This window comes from Cyanistes caeruleus, chromosome 5, assembly GCF_971803275.1.
Source record: "Cyanistes caeruleus chromosome 5, bCyaCae1.hap1.1, whole genome shotgun sequence".
NCBI lineage: Eukaryota > Metazoa > Chordata > Aves > Passeriformes > Paridae > Cyanistes > Cyanistes caeruleus.
Window position 1 is genome coordinate 6,316,951 of NC_141705.1, and position 18,284 is coordinate 6,335,234.

The following is an 18,284-nucleotide window of genomic DNA, read 5'->3' on the forward strand; positions in this document are numbered from 1 at the left end:
CCTTTTTTTTTTTTTTTTTTTTTTTTTTCTCTTCCCAAAACAGCTGTGCTGCCAATCTCCTTTGTTCATCCCCCCCCACCCCCCCTTCCCTTCCCTCCCCTCCCACTCCCACTTTCTTCTTTAATCTCGCTCTTCCATGCGATGGAAGAGAAATCCTGCCCCCCGGAGACTCGCCGCGACCCGCCGTGTGCGCTTCCCCCCCAGCCCCCTGCCTTGCTTCCCCGGGGAAATGTGTGATTTGTTTTGGTTTCCAAACCACTTCATCCCGCTTCTCCTCCCTTATCACTGGTTTTCCGCATCAAGACCCTCATCTGCGAGGCACGGGGTGCCTGACTTCACGTTGCCTTGCTAAATGTGCCCGGGAGCGCAGCCGGCACCCCGGCGGGATGGGAAACTGGGGGAGCTCCGGCGCTTCCCACACATCCCTGCCGTCGTTCGCGGAATCCTTCGGGTGCTGCTCCGCCACCGACTCCCACCCACTAGGAAGAATTATTCCACAGTAGCAGTCTGCCCTGTTTTTCACAGAGCTAACAAGGGAGCCTGCACATGTGGGTAACTGCTACCAACTTTGGGCTGCTGCCTGCTGCTAGCACCCCAAAACCCCTCAATTCCCCTTACCTCAGCCTCGAGGGAACCAGGGCCAGGGGTCTCTGTAGTGGGCAGATGGTATGTGAGGGAGGGATGGAGAGGTGTAGTTCACAGTCAGAGCTGTGGCACGGCTAGGAATAAACTGCATTTATCAGGATCGTAGGAAAAAATTGGGGTGGAAGGGACTTCAGGAGATACTTTGTAATTTTTAAAAGTATCTCTGTTATTTAGATACTTGTCGTTTCAAGTAATCTAAACCCCTTAGACATTAAGTTATACTGAGAATCAATGGGATGCAAGCTGTGAGACGCTTGAATTCATAGCAGTGAAAGGGATGTTGGTTCCTCACCCTCCTCCTCCTCCTCTTCCTCCCATGGTATGTCAACCTAGCAGCCATCAGCACTATGTAGGGTGAGGAGAAGGAGCTTCTATTGACCTCGTGTAGGTCCATGATCCAAGGCAAGCTCTGCCTGATGACTAATTTCCTCTTTCTACTGTGGCCAGGCTGCCCCAGAGCAGACTTTGCAAGGATTTTCTTCAAGTGGAGAAAGCAGAGGTTGTGGAGAAAGTACTGGAGAAGATGTGCCGAGTCCTGGTTCAGCACCGTATCTGTGACAGCGGTGCTGCCTCCTCCATTACATCCCATGTTCCAAGTGTCACTGTGGTTTGATTTTCCTTTCCAGGAGGACTTTAGGTGAGTCAGTTGAACTCAGAAGTGCCTGACTTCCCAGTGTGGGTAGCAGCACCCCCCTGCCTTGTAGTGGTGCTGGCAAACCGCCCTGATATCCTCAGCTAGAGCCTGTGAATTATTGCTGCTAATGCTAGGGCATGCCTTAATGACTATTTTCTCCATCTTTCATCTTAGTTCCTCTAACTCTCAAAGCTGAGAGCCAGCAAAGGGATTTTCAGTTGACCATGTTTCTCCCACACATCCCAGTGAGTGGCAGTAGCAGCAGCCCCTCCAGCAGGGTCAATCCTTCAGTGGGAGCCTCAGTTAAACATTTGGTGGCTCTTCACACCAGAAGAGGACCTTGGCCCAAAATTGCAGTCTCAGCCATTAAATTCTGCCTCCCTAAAATCCCCCTGCTTTTCCAGCTTGACTCCATGAACCAAATTCATTTGGGCAGTAAATAGATAAAGGCCATTAAAACCAAAGGCATTTGCAGCCATTTACACCATTTTTTCCCCTCATTTTTCCCCTAGGGCATGTTTATCTTCTCATGCTGGTTATGTAGTTGCTGCCTTGGCGGTCGCTGTGTTACTGAGTGCTTCCAAGAAGAAACCTAAACCTGAGTGTCCCTAGTCACATAACTGCCCGTCAGGCCTTCCCCTTCTCTCCTTTTAGTATCCTTGTGGTTATGGGTATCACAGGATGGCTGGGGTGGCCCAGCTCAGGGCTGAGTCACCATGGGCCTCGTCCCTCAGCGTGACACACGGAGCGGTGCACGCAGCCCGTCCCTGCCTGTGCCCCGTTCACAGAGGGGACAGCAGGGACAGCTGCCAGCCACAGAGCACAGACTGTGAGCATACAAACCTGCTCCCACTGTGCTCACCTTCCTTTGCTTCCACAGTTAAAGCAGGGCAAACTGGGTGGGGACTGTCACCATCCACTTGGCTTGTTCCTGTTTACCTTAACAGAGGTTGAAACTGAAACTTGCTTGGGACTAGGCTGAAGGGAGAGGGATTTAAACTGCAGTGGAAGAGTTCATGCAACCTTTTCTACCACCTTAAGTTGTTTATATGAAGGTTAACTCTTTCAATTAGGCCAAGGTGCATTTCCTGAAGAACAAACCCATCCTTTCAGCACATGCCATGGTAGCCCCAGAGCCACTGATGCGTCTTCCACGTGCAATAGAGATGGGCAGTGATGCCTGAGCTCACCACTTGGCCTCTGGAAAACAAAGCATTGTGGCTGTGCTGGCACTGGAATTTGGTCTGGGGGCAGTGTGTCCTTGTGCAATGCCCCCAGAGAAACATGGCTTTTGGGAGCAAATGCAGAAAAATCTGCAGGTGGTGCTGCCTGCTCTGTGCCATATGGAAGCAGCAGCTCATTCTGCTACGTAGTGCCTACGTGTCAAAATGATGGCATGAGGTGAACAACAGATGGAGGGAGTCACCTGGCTGTGAGAATGCAGTGACAGGACCATGGCTGTGACTTGTAGTGAAACTTTTGGCCTCTCCTTTCTGCAAAACATGTTGTGCCAGCCTTGTCTGCACTCAGAGCTGTGTCATTTTAGCAGTCCTGCTGCATCCTATGGGTCCATTTTTTACAGATATGGGTAAGGCAGGAACTTGCAGGACATAGACACACTCTGGGGAAGGTTTCATCTGTGGCAGAACCAAGGTGATGGTGCCAGTGTCCTGTGCCACTGCCCTTTCTCCTTCTTGCTGTCCTCCCATTTCCTCCCTGTGTCAGCTCTGAGGTTCTCTGTGCTGGACCTCCAGCCCAGCCCTGTTTGATGTGCCTGGCATTTTTTGATGTGGTGGTGTGGCCATGGCTGCACACTGGTAAGGTGGGAAAGGGGTTGCTGCTCTGCTTTGAGAGCAACTAAGAAAATAACTTCAGCACCAGCACCACTTGTCAGGCAACCCTGCTACCTCTGCCTTCAAGGGTAAATAAAGGACAAGAGGAAATGGCCTCAGCTTACAGCAAGGGAGATTTATGTTGGATATTAAGACCACCACCTTTGTGACCAAAAGGGTTGTCAGGCATTGGAAATAATGAAATAAACCCTTTGCCAGTCCCCTGTGAAGGACATAAGAGTCCTGGGTAAAAATCACTGGAGAAGTGTTAACCTCTCCTCCCAGCATCCTCTGTCACTGAGTTACTCAGAGTCATGGATTAACTCCACCCACATGGGGTCAATCTCTCCCTGGCACTACAGCACCATACCCTAAATCAGTCTCTGCCTTCTCCCAGTGGGTGACACACCCTGTTGGGTGGCTCTCTGCCCCGGTAAAAACTAATGTGGATGTAAGAAAAGCCTGTGAAACCCCAGAATGTGTATTCAGACAATGTGTTTTTTAAAAGGGATAAGCAAATAAGAAGGAAAATGGAAATAATCTGCTAGGTGGCAAGAATTAGTTAGGAATTATTAGGTGCAGTTGGGATGTTTGAAAGGCTTGTCTTCAGAGCCCAGGGTAGGTGATGGGGAAAAGACATGCTGCAGGTGGCTGTCAGGGAGATGTCTCCAAAGCAGTGCCCAAAGGACAGGACATTTTCCCTGGGAAAGCATCCTGAGCGTTTCTGAAAGATGATTCAGCTGGTGACAGCCTTGTACTTCTGGAAACCAGAACAGACTCCAAACCCTGTGAAAAAACAGAGCTCTGCACTTGTTAAAAAAAAAGCATCTACTCTCATGTACAGTTTCCAACATCCTCCTTAGGTAAGAGGAATTATTTTAAAATGCTGTTGAAGAGCAAAACCAGAAGTCTGATTACAAGTGGCAAGATGAGAATATCAATGTGAAGCTGAATCATCAAAGTGAGACTGAGATGCAGGCTTAATTCTTCTTCTTTTAATGTTTAAATATGTGTCATGTAGTCTGACATTATCATTAATAGTCTGACATGTGAACAGCCATCTTCCTCAGGAGGTTTCAGGGTTTCAGTATGTGTTTCAAAATGTACAAGATATAAGAAAGAAGAAAGGGAAAACTTTTCTTTTTGCAGAAAAAATTCCATCGGGAGCACATTCTTTTATTGTGAAGTATTTAAATAACAACCAAAAAAAGAAAAAAAAAAAGAAAGGAAGAAAGCATAAGCTTGGCAGGCTGAAAGTTTTGTCCAGTCCTTAATCTGAGGATAAAAAAAAAAAAAGTCTCTGGTTTTATAGTTCTATGAAAAATTCATCTTAAAAAGCAGCAATTTGAGAATATAGGCAGGCGAGGAGAGGAAAAGTGAGGAAAGGCTGCTGAAACACATGTCTATTATTAGTGAAGAGAACTGAAATTTCTCCAGCATTAGGAAAACCCTGTAGCATTTCTAAATACCCATAAAATGTACAGTGGGAGTTGTAAGAACCTGTAAAGTTGGTGGTCTCTCATCAGTGGGTTGTTTTAAAGCTATTTGGAGACTTGGCAAATGTGCATGGGCAGGATTATGAGAGTCCTCTTGGATAGTATGAAACTGAGGAAGGATAGTGAAATGAGATAGGAAATGAGAATTATTCACACACAATGTAAATTGGAGTCATATCTGTCATTGACTTAAAACCGTATTTCTTTTTAAATGCTTATTTTTTACTTGACACAGTCAATATGCATTTAGAGGAAAAAAGTGCTTATGACAGTCTGCAGCTCAATTTTGTTCTCTTAGCCTGAATGATGAGATTTAAGTGTCCTCTCTTCTCTTCAGCTGTAACAATGATCTGAGGTCTGTAAAATATGTTTTGTCAGTCTATCTCAGCAAAGAGCAAAGGGTGAATGCCTTTGTTGCCTCTTCACCTCTCCATGTGGAGGATGTTGCTGCCGTCCTGTGGCTTTTCTGTCTATCAGAAAGAGGTGCAATGATACCCAGAGGCAGAAAAAATGTGGCTTGTGAGAAGAGCAATGCAGTTATGCCAAACATAATGATTGTTTGCAGTACAGTGCATAAAAGAATAGTGGAGTCTATACTGCTTGAATTGTATAAATAAAAACTGGACACATTTCAAAAACAGATGATAGATTTTAAGCTGGGGTCATGATGCAGGAATTACTCTATGAATTTGTGTGGAAAGCTGAACTAAATAATCATACAGGTTCCCTCTAGCCCTACTATCACTGAACCTCCAACAGATATCTGACTTTCTGATACATCACCATGCTTCTTGGTGGGAGACACTGGGTCCTCAGCAGTGTTGCAAATCAATTTGGATCTGCACTCTCCTGCAGGTGGAGAGGCTCAATTTTATAAAGAAGTAGTGTTGTTTAAAATTAAAAGAAACTGAAGTTCTCAGCCTAGCCCTAGTGGAAGTACTACCTTACCCAAACCTGTGTCTCAGTGCCTCCCTCCAGCTAAGGCATGACCATAGATGTGTCCCCAGGGACCTGTCAGAGGCTGAGCCAAGCTGTGGAGTTTAGACAGGGCCCCTGGGGCCATCGAAGCCAAGGACAGCTCACCCATGGACTTCAGCAAGGGCAGTGTTGGCTCCAAAATTTCTTGGGTGTGAGATGTAGGGGAGGCTGAATAGCTGGGTAAGGACCTGCAAAAACCTCAACTCTTTCTCCATCTGTGAGCCAATGCACTGATTTATGCACAGTTGCACTGGCAGCTGGTCTGGCTTCAGCTCCATCTGACCTCATACATCATTAAAACCAGTAAAAATCCTCCCATTTGTTTGCTTAGGACCTGTGTGAGGCTGGGAGGTTGTTCCTGTGGTCAGGGGAGGGGTTGTGTGTGGAGATGGACTTGAGGTATAGTCCCAGCTCTGCCAAAATCCCCTAGTGGGCTGTTCCCTGTAGTGTCCCTGGTCTCCTGGATCCTGGTGAGCAGCAGTAACATGTCCTGCCTTGCCCCAGCCCACCTCCTCACTGTTCTCCCTGTCCCCTACTGCACCAACAAGATGCCCAGTGTCACCATTAGCTCAGACTTAGTCACCCCATGTACACACAACATTCTTTAGGCTTTTCTCTTTTGAAGTTTCAGGTCCCCTGGAAAAAAAAAAAAAAGAATAACAAAAAACAAGTGAAAAAGATGAGGTCTGAAGATATTAAAATCTTTCACTTATTGTTTTTTTGTTTTAGAAAAAGGACAGTTAACCTTAAATAGGACATAGGTACAGGACAGACTCTCTTTTAGTTAAAACCTATAAATTTTGGGTGGAAGTTTACTTTTGTGGGTGAGGGCAAAGCAAATATTTGTTTGCCAGATTTTTCAATAACGGCTGTTGACTGTGGTCTGCAAGGTCCCAAGAATTCCCAGTGACTCTTAGTGGTTATGTAGAAAGTGTGCAATTAGAGGCATATTTATTCCAAAGTCTCTGGTCAGATTCTGCAGGTGTAAAAGAGCTTTTAATGGTGAAAAGGGAAGAGCACTATCACTGACAGCTTCACTTACATGAGCTAATGTGCTCACATCTCCAGTGGGCTGTTCCCATCATGGTGGAGAAATTGAGGTTTTGGGAAGGTAGAGGATGCTTAGAGAGGCTCCTCTTCCTGGAGATCTTACCATCTACTAAAGTCTATTATATTCTTCTATTAATCATTCATCAGAAAGGCTGAATTTTTTATTAGAGTATACCAATGGTGTATTTTTCCACAAAATCTCATGTAGCACCCTGTCTCTGGTTAAGTTTGAACTTCATGTTGGGATACATTTCTGCAGAGGCATGTTAGTGAATAAGGACATGGGGTCTAGGGTCATGCTGCTATGATTTATCTAGAAATCATAAAATAGAAAGATTCTAAGAAACTGTAAAAAATAATAATAATAATAAAAAATAAGGAAGAAGCACATTGAGTGCAGAGTCCTGGTACCTGTGGTACATCACTGCAGCTTCTGGCAGTCAGCAGCTAAGGGATCTCCTGAGGCTGTCAGCAGCTAAGGGATCTCCTGAGGCTGAGTTTGGATTATGGTGTTTAACAGCCCTGCTGCCATCATTACTGTTTTAAGCCCATTTGTACTAATTTGTAATTTTTAGTGCCCATGACAGTCCCATAACTCATTTGTGAGAGAAATGTCCTTTTTTTCTGTTCTTAACTTTGTGTCTCATAATTTCATTAGTTAGTGTCTCTCTCTGGCCCTTGAAGTTTTGAGAAATGGTGCACAATTATTTCCTGTTCACCTTCTCCATGCAAGTCATGACTTCACAGACCTCTCTCAGATCCCCTCTGCTGTATTTTTCTCTCAAGATGAAGGGTTTTAGCCTATTCTGGCTCTTTTGTCTGGAAACTGTTCCCTGTCTCTGGTGTCTTGTTGTGCTTCCTTGTCTTTTGTAGTTCTGCTCTATCCTGTGTGAGATTGATGCATTGGAGCTATGTACAAAAACTTGTGATATTGCTCTAAAGTCTTTTCCTACTAGTTTTCAATTTTCTCTTTGTTTTTTTAATTCTCATGGAGCACTAAATTCTTATTTTTAGAAAACCAACCAGGGTAGCTCTTACCTTGAAATTTTTCATAGGTTCTCACATTTGTAAAGCCAAGGGAATGGCATCACTCATAACACCATTCCCTCAGTGACAGTCTCAAAAACTCAATTTGTGAAACAGGATTCCCTCCTGCAGATACAATACTTGACTTACACATTACACCTTGCTCTCTGCTGTCACTAATGTTCTTTTTTAGAATGTTGATCAGTTTGCCTTACACAGAATCACACTTGCGTGTTTTCGTTCCTTGTCTGGAACCTGCTTTTTCATTTTGCATTGCATTTATTGCTTTTATTCTTTTGGCATAGGCTGATTTAAACAGCAGGCTGGCTTTGCACCACAGATAACCATTCAGCAATTTCCTCTCTGGATTTCCATAGAGCTCTTGGGTGAATGCTGTCTGGCCTTGCAGATTGGTCTCATTCATTTTATCAGTTTGTTTGAAAATCTTTTCTACTGACGCTTCAGTTTGAGGAATCTCTTCAGATGTGTTCTCCAGGAGGAAAGGCTGCAGGGTGGGATGCATCCTCAGTATTTATTTGACTTTGCTATCATGAGATAATGTGTCTTGAGTGCTCATTTATCACATATTGATCATCTATCAGTCTGAACAGCTGTCTGGAAAACCACTTGCTTTGAGGCAGCTTTTGTTATTAGCTTTCAGAGCTTTAGAAAATTGCTTTTCAGGAGGTTTTTTAATACATTTATATTGACTTCTAACACTGGCTTACCTCTGTGCACATTTCTTCCATATTCCCTTTCTGAACTTCATTCCCATACTTTGCTTCTGATAGACTTTATTCTGTTGTTCACTCTACGAACATTTAGGTACTATTTAAATAAAATCTGTGAGTCCTGAAACCATTTGACTCCTAACTTTCCATTTCAGCTTCCTTTCAGTACAACTCTTCAGTTTTGTGTTACTGCCTGTCAGCATGCTGAAAGCAGAGAAAAAGCTCAATTACTTAAAATATGAAAGATGTGACTGGTAACCAATACATCAGTTTTATGCAGGAATTGGGTTAGTACTCGTCAGTAAATGTCTTCCTACATTTAATATGATATAAAATACAACCCCTGCCAAAATTCAAGGCAGTTCTGCAATACAGTTTCTCTACTTTGGCCTCCTAACATGTTTCACAGCACATAAATGCATACTCTGTGGGCATTATCAACTTTCTGACAGTTTGGTCTGTGAACTTCTCACTTCTATCCTGGTCAGGGCCCTGTGGAACAGTGTACCAAAAGAATACAGGGGAAAGAGAAATTAGACTGAGGGTCTCAGCAAGGTGGCCACAATTAGGCAGGGCTCAAAAGAAGTGAATGAGAACAAATGTTCTCAGTGGATATGAATTTGAAGAATACAGTGGTCTCGATAAGCAAGATGATGGGCCAGAAATTTGGCCAAAATACATCTAGGAACCCCTCCAAGAAGAAAATAAAACTTTAGCCTGGCATTAAGTTGAAGATTGGGAAGAGCAATGACACAGGGGAGGACCCAGGACAAGGATGGAATGGAAGTCAGGGAGATGTGAATCAGGGATAGGAGAGGTCATGCTCAGGAGATACAATCCCAGCCCAGAAGGATGGTGAGGAGCAGAGAGCAGTGAAAAGGACTCCTTGAACAGTGACTGGTTGAGATAAAGCTGCAATCAATCGTTCAAGAAAACACCCAGGTGCTTAGGCACTTTTTTTTCCACCCTGGCTGCAGAGCTCAAAACTAAGGCAGAAGTCAGCAGCGGTATGGGAAATATTTTGGGATACAGCCAGAGAGGACATGAGAGACAGTGACACAGAGACTTCAGGTTCCATGAATAACTCTGAAAATGGGCTGTGAGTAGTGCCTCGCTGTACTTGCCTATGTTTGTGAAACATGGTGATATTTATTCATGGTATCAGTGGTGTCACCCAAAGCAAAAATAGCCACAGAGCTAACACATGTGAGTTCGAGCAATAGCTTATCAGTGATATTTCTGGGTTCTCTAAATGTAACAAGACCAACCTCTTCCTAGGTGTCCAGATGTTTTGTTGGAATGTGTTCACTGCTGGTTGAGTGCTTCTTCAAAGGATGAACACCTTCCAGCAAAGTTGTAGAAAGCAGTTTTCTAAATAAAGTCTTGCACTTTTAGGCATGATCCAAAACTATCTTTCCATTGGTTTTCAGAGGCTTTTGGATTAAGCTTTATATGCAGATTTGCCATTGCTCTCTGATGAAAAACAGTGAAGGGTGTGAAGTGCCAGATGGCATTAAGTGGATTTTATTGGGTTTAGAGGTAACACAGAAACCCTAAACTGAGTGGACCCAGAAATTCTGGCTGCTGAAGTGCGATTCCCCATCTGTACTGAACATCAAGGTGGCTCAAATAAAGGTCAGGGACCCACATTACCATTCTCTGTTCCACTGGTGGCTTATAAAATATTTTAGGATGCATTGAGTGGGCTGTATAGGAACAGACTGACTAGTTTAGCAGATGTCAGCACTAGAAGAATGTCTGCCATGATCTGGTGTCTTGTCCTTTGATAGCTGTTCAAAGAGCAGGCAGGAAATTGCACTGCTGAAAAATAAATTGGATATTAGCACACCAGAAAGAGCTGATAATGTTTCTCTTTGTGATACCCGGGCTGAGCTGATCAGAAAGCCAACCTCAGCTGCCCTGAAACAAGAGCCTAGTGAAATATGTGCTGTGGCCCTGACTCCAGATTTCATGTGGACATTTTTATTCCTCTGCTTTCCACCCACCTTTGAGCAGAGCCAAACATGATGCACAGTCAAACAGGACATAGAGGCTCTTTAATTTTCGCATTCACCCTAACTTAAAACCATTTTCCTGCTACTGATTGCTCCTAATGACATTCAGAGCCCCTGGTGAATTCCTGAGATAGTAATTTGCTTTCAAATCCACAGATATATCACGATAAGTATCAAACCTGGTCACAATCAAGGTGGAAATGGGATGAGAGGAAAGCATAGAATCATTATGAGGATCTATTATGGAGCTTACCTGGAAGGGGGGATAATAAAGATTTCTCTATTTAAAGGTCCAGATGTCTGTGTTCCAACTGATATTTAAAATACATACTGTGCACTGCAGTGAGCTAGGCAAAAGAGCATTTCCAGGGCTGCTGCAAAATATTTACCTCTCAAATGCTTTTTGTCAGAAAATTCCTTTGTGGATTAAGCAATTTTTTTTTCCTTGAGAAGGGACTGTTTCTGGCATGAAATTTCAAATGTTTACTGAAGTTTTATATCTAAAAGCAGAAAGTTTATTTTTAGCTGTTTCTATTTATTTTAAGTAAAAGTCAGAATTTTTGTGAGAGAAGAAAACTCAATTTTCAGACCAACTTCAGTCCATTCACTGTTCCAGATGAAGAAGACCCTGAATAATGTAATTTTGAGGCATCAAGCTCTGTGTGAACATTGGAAACTCTTAGCAGGGTCTTGACTGTTACAAGACTTCACTCCCTGTCATGAGAGAGACTGGAGAAAAACTGAACATGTACAAAGCCTCTAATAACAATTTCTGACAAGCTCCTAAAACTAGTGAAGTTGAAATAATGTGTCCATGTTAAATGTATGAGGGCCTTTAGTGTGAAATATTTTCAGACATGAAGGCTCTTGGAGAGGTTGGTTGAGTGACTCCCATTCTTGATGGTGGAGACTTGGTGGGTTTCCAAAATTTGCCTTGCTCTCCTTTCACAAGCTCTAGGTGCCTGCTGCTGCTGAGCCAATTCTCCCTCTTCAGTGCCAAATCCTAAGGCCTGGATGAACCAGAAAAGTAGTTTGGCAAGGTATGAATTTGAGAGTATCTTTCTCTTTGGAGATAAGGGTTTGTGCAAGATACAAGGGCACTTGGTGGAAGGAGAAACCCAGTTCTGGAACAGAGAGAAGTGTTTTTGCACATCCTCATATGATGGTGGATGTGTTATTTGAGACTGCTCAGCCACAAATCCTGGGGAAATACAGGTTTTTAAGTTCCTTCCAGAGCTTCTCGTGGGAGCTGAGCCTCCAACCCTGAGGTTCACAGTTGAGATTTGCCTGAGAGAATGACTGCTCCTTTTCCCTGTCATCTCTGCTACCTTCAAACACTGACAGCCCCACAGACCTGCCCCCCATGGGGCCCAACCCAGACTGATGCTGTGCCTGGTGCCCGCAGCATTGGGGTACGTGTCTCCAGGCATGGCACATTTGAAGTACTCATTGTTTGATCATTTGGTTCCACAAACAATCCTGCTCCCTCTGCAGGAGGAATTATCCTGTTTTCCATCAGTTGATTTTGGATCTTCCCACTGAGAAGCGATCCAAGCAGTGAAGAGCTTCTTAATCCCATTACTGCGGAGCCGTTCTGAATAAACTGACCCATGGGGTAGAGGCTGTTGCTGCTGAAAGGCTCAGCACAAAAAGGAGAGGTTTAGTTTCTCCTGGGATTGATGGACAGCCTCTGTTTTGCTGCTGAATTCCCATGTGCCACGGAGGGACCCTGCTTTGTGCCCCTGCCCCAGAGGATGAGAGGGCAGCACCTCTTGGCTCTGCGTTGTGCAATCATCTTGGCCACTGACGTGTTGGGTCTACGGGGGGAGCTGCTAGAAGTGATGTGGGAAGCTCAAACCTGAAGTCATCCTTCTCTGCTTGCCAGCATGAATCATTAAATCATTTGCTTTTGCAGGCTGTGGCCAACTGTAAGCACCCGTGGAAAGGGAGGATTCACTCTCCTTCTGCCTCTGCAGCCACACGGGGCCAGATCCTAGCCTGGTGCCAGTGGCTTAACACTAATGATATTCATTTTTTTCAGAACTAAGGAAAAAGTGGGTTCTATTTGTTTATTTAGTTTTTTCCCCCCCTCAAATATGGTCTCACCCAAAATTTCTTCAAGGTATTGTATAAAGTGCTGTTTGGGAAGGATCAAGAACATCTCTTGATGTGTCTGAGCACCTTTCCAGAGATGCCTCCCACCTTCTCACCTTGGCAATATAGGGTAAGAAGGGTAAAGAGAACAAGAAGGAAGTTCCTGCATGCAGTTGGAACTCCCTCTTTAACACAGAGGATCTTTTCTCACTGGCACCTGCTGGTCTGCCAGGAAGTCTCCTGTGTCTGCTGAAGATGCAGCTGGGCTGCCACAGAGGGCTATGGGTGAGCTAAAGCTGTCAGACCTGGTTTTGGTTTCTGTTGGATGATCCTTCTGGCAGTGGGAAGGAGGAATTTGTTGAGAAGATGATTTTGTTTAGATTCAACAACTTTCCTAAGCACAAGTTCCTTCAGAAAATCCAAAAATGATTACAAAGCAATGGCTTTGGTTGATTATCTCATCTCACTTCCTATTTTTGAGTGGAAACAAAGTGATTCTTTTTCTCTCAATTACTGAGACAGCCTTCTTTAATGCCAGGCTACAAAGGTGGAAAGGTACAACAGTGACAAAACATAGAAACACCCCAGCAGGCGATGGGCACAAAAATACAGAGAAATGGCTTGAGGTGTAGAATAACCACAACTGGCACATGACTTATGGATTACACCCGTCATATGATCAGCCCTTAGCTAGTTATAAATATTATATTAGAAGTATTAGTGAAACCAGATGGGTTGCAACCAGTCCAAAATGTGGTGAGCCTGCGGCCTGAAATAAAGAGGGATGAAGCACAATGCTTTGGCATTAAAAATCATCGTCATGCAAGAACCAAGAACTGATGAGGAAAAAGAGGAAAAGTCACATAGCTGGCTGTGCTGTGCAGATGATGCTTGGGAAATAATTCTTCTGTGTCTCATGGCAGCAAAATATATTTTCTAAGAGTCTGTAGCCCATGTTGGATGTTTCATCCTGATGCTAATTAGCTCTGGTAATTAGTCAGATTGCTCTTATTTTGGGTGGCCAGTGGAAGAAGAGAGAATGTGGAAGCCATCACCCATTGTGTGTTTCCTGCAAAGGGGCTGGACACAGCAGGACTTTTCTTCTGGATGTGCCTGGATTGCTCGAGGCTGGTGCTCAGATTATTGTGGAGGGGGTGATAAAATAGGTAAATGCAGCTTTGTCCATCAGTACCTCCTTCCCTGACCCCTTCAGATGCTGTCCCTCATTTCTGAGAAGGTTTTAATCCCCAAATAGTCAGTGTCTGGTGCAGCTCTTGCCTTTGGCTACTGAACACACTTCACATCTCCTGTTGTCCCTGTGTTAGCTCTTCTCCCAGAATTTTTTTCTGGCCTTATCTTTGCTTGGAGGTTCCCAAACATTCAGCAATTGCATCAGGAGACCTTGAGAGCCGCACCAGCTCCAGGGGCTGGCCCAGGAGCACCGGGAGCACTGAGCACCCCACGATCCAGGCTCGGTGGAGCGCAGCAGGCCGCACACCTCGAGTCGCGGTGAGGAGCATCATTATGGTGCATTAGGTGCACCGGCATTTGCAGCCAGCCCCGGGGTTAGCCGTGGGGAGGCTGATTTATCCCTGCTTGAGGGGAGGCTGATTTATCCCTGCTCCCAGGGACGGGGCGGACAGCCATCCGGCACCAGAGCGCTGTCGCCGGCTGTTAGCAGCTCGGGGTCGCGCAGGTGCACGGCCAGCCCCGTGTGACAGCCCGCAGCCCTCACAGCTGACAAAATATGCCCGGCATCTGGCACTGTCCCCACGTCTGGGCCTCCGGCTGGCATGCCAGCCCCGGCAGCCGGTGCCTCCCAGCGCGCCCGGGCCTGGATCCTTACACAAACACACCGGGGCGGCCGCAGGAGCGCTGCCAGCCACGGATTTGGCCCTGTCGTGCAAAGCAGCTCTCGGTCGTGCTTCCAGCCCTGTTTGTGAGGTCCTCAGGAACCTCGCCTTGCCTGCACCTCGCCCGCTTCCCCCAGCCAAATGTGTCACCCACCTGGTCCTCTAGAGATGCTGGGCTCTCCACCTGGTCCCCGGGCAGGTCCCTCTGCCTGCTCTTGTCCCTCTCCAGTCCTGCTGAGAGGCTCATGGGGGTGCTGGGCCTTGCAGGCTTGGTGAGGACTGGTTGCATCCATCCTGCCCCAGCCATCACAGGGAAATTACCTGGCAACTTTCCTCATCCCCCATACTGAGGAGCTATGGGTTAGATGACTTTAGATGAGCTGCTGGGTTAGATGACTTTAGGCTGTGCCCTTGCCTTGGTGGGTTGTTGAGGGCTGTACACATTTGCAGCAATACATGGATACAAATGACTAATAATAGGAAAGCATGTGCTAGGTCTACGTCCACTCCTTTCCATCCCAAAAAGGAATGGGCTCTCTCCAAGAGCCCTAACCTTGTCTTGAAGGCCAGGTCAACATGCTTTGCTGATGAGGTGGCCTGAATTTCATCTCCCTCATATCACTTTTGGTTCTTGGCAGACGTGAGAGTCCGTTGCTTATAATACAACTTACCTCTTTAAAAGGGCTGTTCATTTGAAAGGCCTTTAAAAAGAAGCCAATAAAATTATTTCCGTGTTCCAGATGGGGAAACTGAGGTATGGGGAACAAAACTGACTTCCCCAAGTTACACAGTAACACTGAGGCAGAAGCAAATGGCTCAGTCCTGCCTGCCTCAGTTGGCCACCCTGGCTTGATCTGCAGCCGTGGAACACAGGGTTGGGCGGCAGAACTCACCTGTGACATTTATCCTTTGGGGTGATTGAGTGTGTCCCCGCTTTCCTTCCTCACTGCCCATCGGTGCTCCCTTGCACCACACTGAGGGTATTCCTGGGAAGAAGGAGGCACTTGCAGGCAATTAAGAATCAAGGTTTTATAGTCAACTGCAGCACCTAGAGCAGTTATATGGCTGGACACACTGGTGTGATACTTTTTACAAGAATTAACTACGTGGAAAGGGACTTGGTGAAATGTTTTTTTTCCCCCCAGTACATTGTCAGGAACTTGGGATTTTGTTAAATAATGGTTAAAGATACTCCACGATAAAACCAAATAATTATCACAGCTGCTGTGCATACACTTTGTGTGAGACAGTCTCTTTCTTGAGACTAAGAAAAGCACAGCAAGGAAAAGTTACAATATCCATTTGACATTAGCGGGATCTGGGGGAAGGAGATTATTCTCAGAATCACACAAGAAACTGGTGACTGACCTGAGAATGCAATCCATTTTAAGTAAAATTTTGTTTTTAAGTAAAGCCTTGGTCCAGTGATCTAATGACCAGCTCTTGTTCAAAGTTCAATGAATCATAATAAGATGAAAATGGATGCAGAAAAGGAGAGTGATGGAGGCCTTGAATGCTGAGGGAATTTTTGTTCATTCTCCCCTATAGCTGGATCAAGAGTCAAATGTAAAAAGAAAGGTGTTGATGGAGAGACAAGAGTGATCAAGCTAAAACCATCTTTGCTGGAACGATGACTCTGGAAAACAAAAGTAGGGGGGGAAAAGAAACCTGTATTCCAAGTGGGCATTGTGTCCTGAGCTGATGCTGCAGTTCAAAGCCTGATGGTCTTTGGACTTGGGTGGGCTGGTGGCTGTGTCACTGGGCACCACGGCACGACAGTGCAATGGCAGCTGCCAGGTCAGGAGACATCAGAAGAGCACAGGTACAAACCCTGCTTAGGAGAGCCCTCAGGGATCCCTAGCTGCTGTCCAAAGCTGTGGTTTGCCTCTGAACAACCATACTTTCTCTCCAATTTTTTCATGGATTGATTAGATTTGTCTTTGCAGTAGTTCTCCTCTCCTCCTTCTGCAGCGTCAGTCTCTTGGGTGGCGTTTTCCTGTGGAGTGGTGACATTGTGGTGGAAATTGGGTGGGTGTGGTGGTAGTGTTTAACTGTGGAAATGCTTCAGAGTGGGACTGAACCCAGCAAGTCTGGAGTCTCAGGTAAAACTTGTTCTTTGGGTTTGCTTTCACAAGAGATGCCCTTCCTCTCACACATTGGGTTTCATTCATATGGATGGAGAAGGCAACAACGAGGGCAATTTTACTGCTCCTTTTTACCTCTGGAGAGTTGCCACGGTCGACATCAGCCCATCATGTGCTGGTGACTGTGCTGCATTCATCTGCTGCCTGAACACTGATTTCCCCTGTTAGCAAAAAAGGCAGATCCCTAATGCTGCTGCTTGCTGCAGGTCAGGCCACCACCTCGCTTAGAGCCTCTCCTGCTGGGACACTTTCCCTCCCTGGCTTATTTGGGCTCTGTGTGCAGCCTGGCACTCTGCACAAATGATTTAGCAATGAAAAACTACAGATGTGCAGACAAAAATGCCTGTTGGGTCTTTCCCTCCTCCTGTGCTGTGGGGAGTTAATGAACATTGTTCATTAGGGGAAATTTTCTTTTTGTCTTTTACCTAATTTCTCCATTCCCATAAGCATATTGACCTTAAAAAAAAAAATCATATGGCTTCCCCAAAATATAAACAAAACTCTCTTCTATAGAGTTTGATACTTGTCACTGGAGGAAAAGGATATTCTGTTTTGCTGGAGAGTATTTTTGGAGGTGCTGCTATCCCATCCTCCTGCCCCATCCCCTCCTTGGGGCTGCCCACTGCCCTGGCACTGTGCTGCATCTGCTGCCTTGTGCGTGGATTCAGGATCCAGGCAGGATTCAGCCTCATCCATCCCAAGCACTTCTGCCAGATGTCACCGCTGTGCAGCCCAGCAGACCCACGGGGGTATTCCTGCAGGAACGTGCCTTTCAGAAATACCATTCTCCAGCACCCCAGCCTCAGAACTGCTGGGGCTCTGTTTGCCTAGGAGGGGAAAAAAAAAAAAAAAAACAAAAAAAAAAAGCAAAAAAAAAAAAAAGCAAGCAACATGCACACAGAAGGGAGAAAAAAAAAAAAAAGTCTGAAGGCATCCAGTTGCTCCTGGGCAAATTGCCAGTGATTGAGTGACCTGCTGCTTCCCCAATATTGCATTCCGCTGGCATGTCTTTAGCCCTGGCTGACGCCAGCCATCTAACTCACCCCCAAAGCAAACATTTCCAGTTGGCACCGCTGCCTTGTTTTTCTGAAGAACCGATTCATGCCTCCCTTAAAAGTTTTACTATATCCATTTTTTTTTCTATTTTTTTTTTTTACTTTTTTTTTTTTCCCCCTGGTGTGTGGAGCCACCGGGGAACGGCTGCTGCTTCAGGGATTTCTCCTTAAAATATAGGAGAAGAAAAAGAGAGAAGGGGAGGGGGGGATTTTTTGCCACCTCCCTTTTTGCAAGCATGATAAATCCATTCAGAGCGCTGGTTGTGCGCGAGTGTGGAAACCTTCTGCTAAAAGAGTTATTCTGTTCTCATTCACAGATAATTGCTCCCCGAGGGGCCGGGCAGAGAGCGAGGAGCAGAGACTGATAATCCGGGAGGACATGGATACAAATATCAGGCTGCTGCGCTGAGTGCCTGCTTAATTTATTGGGAACGAGCTGTTACTCAGCACTTTGCAGGATTAGACCCGCTGTAATTCTGTTATTTAAGGAGAGGCAGAGCCCAACCACAACAACAACCCACCCGGGGCCGCTGTGGGGACGGGCGGCGCTGGAGAGGAGCACATGCTGGTTTATTTTTTACGCTATGGAAAGAATGAGCTTTTAGGACACAAAGTCCTGGCGAGGGGGAGGTGGGAGGGGGGTGAGGGGACAGCCTGGCTCCGTGCTGGCCGCCCCAGCCCAGGGCTGCTGCTGGCAGCCTCTGGTGCCGGACAGGTGGGGACAGCGCCCA

At 45.7% G+C, this 18,284-nt stretch overlaps 2 long non-coding RNA genes across 3 annotated transcripts; one reads left to right on the forward strand and one right to left on the reverse strand.

Annotated features, from left to right (window-relative positions):
* Positions 1-50: 50 nt before the first annotated feature.
* On the forward strand, positions 51-3,820 carry LOC147652896 (uncharacterized). Its single transcript, XR_015286775.1, has 3 exons — positions 51-548; positions 1,093-1,282; positions 1,792-3,820. It is a non-coding gene; the product is annotated as an uncharacterized LOC147652896 (long non-coding RNA).
* A 264-nt stretch (positions 3,821-4,084) lies between these two features.
* Positions 4,085-14,599, reverse strand: LOC147652897 (uncharacterized). 2 transcript variants are annotated; one of them, XR_015286774.1, is made up of 3 exons: positions 14,509-14,599; positions 8,390-8,596; positions 4,085-6,221 (listed from the first exon to the last, which is right to left on the reverse strand). It is a non-coding gene; the product is annotated as an uncharacterized LOC147652897 (long non-coding RNA). The 2 variants fall into 2 exon arrangements; XR_015286773.1 differs by lacking the exons at positions 4,085-6,221; positions 14,509-14,599 and adding an exon at positions 10,661-14,322 and having other exon boundaries at positions 7,948-8,596.
* Positions 14,600-18,284: the final 3,685 nt, after the last annotated feature.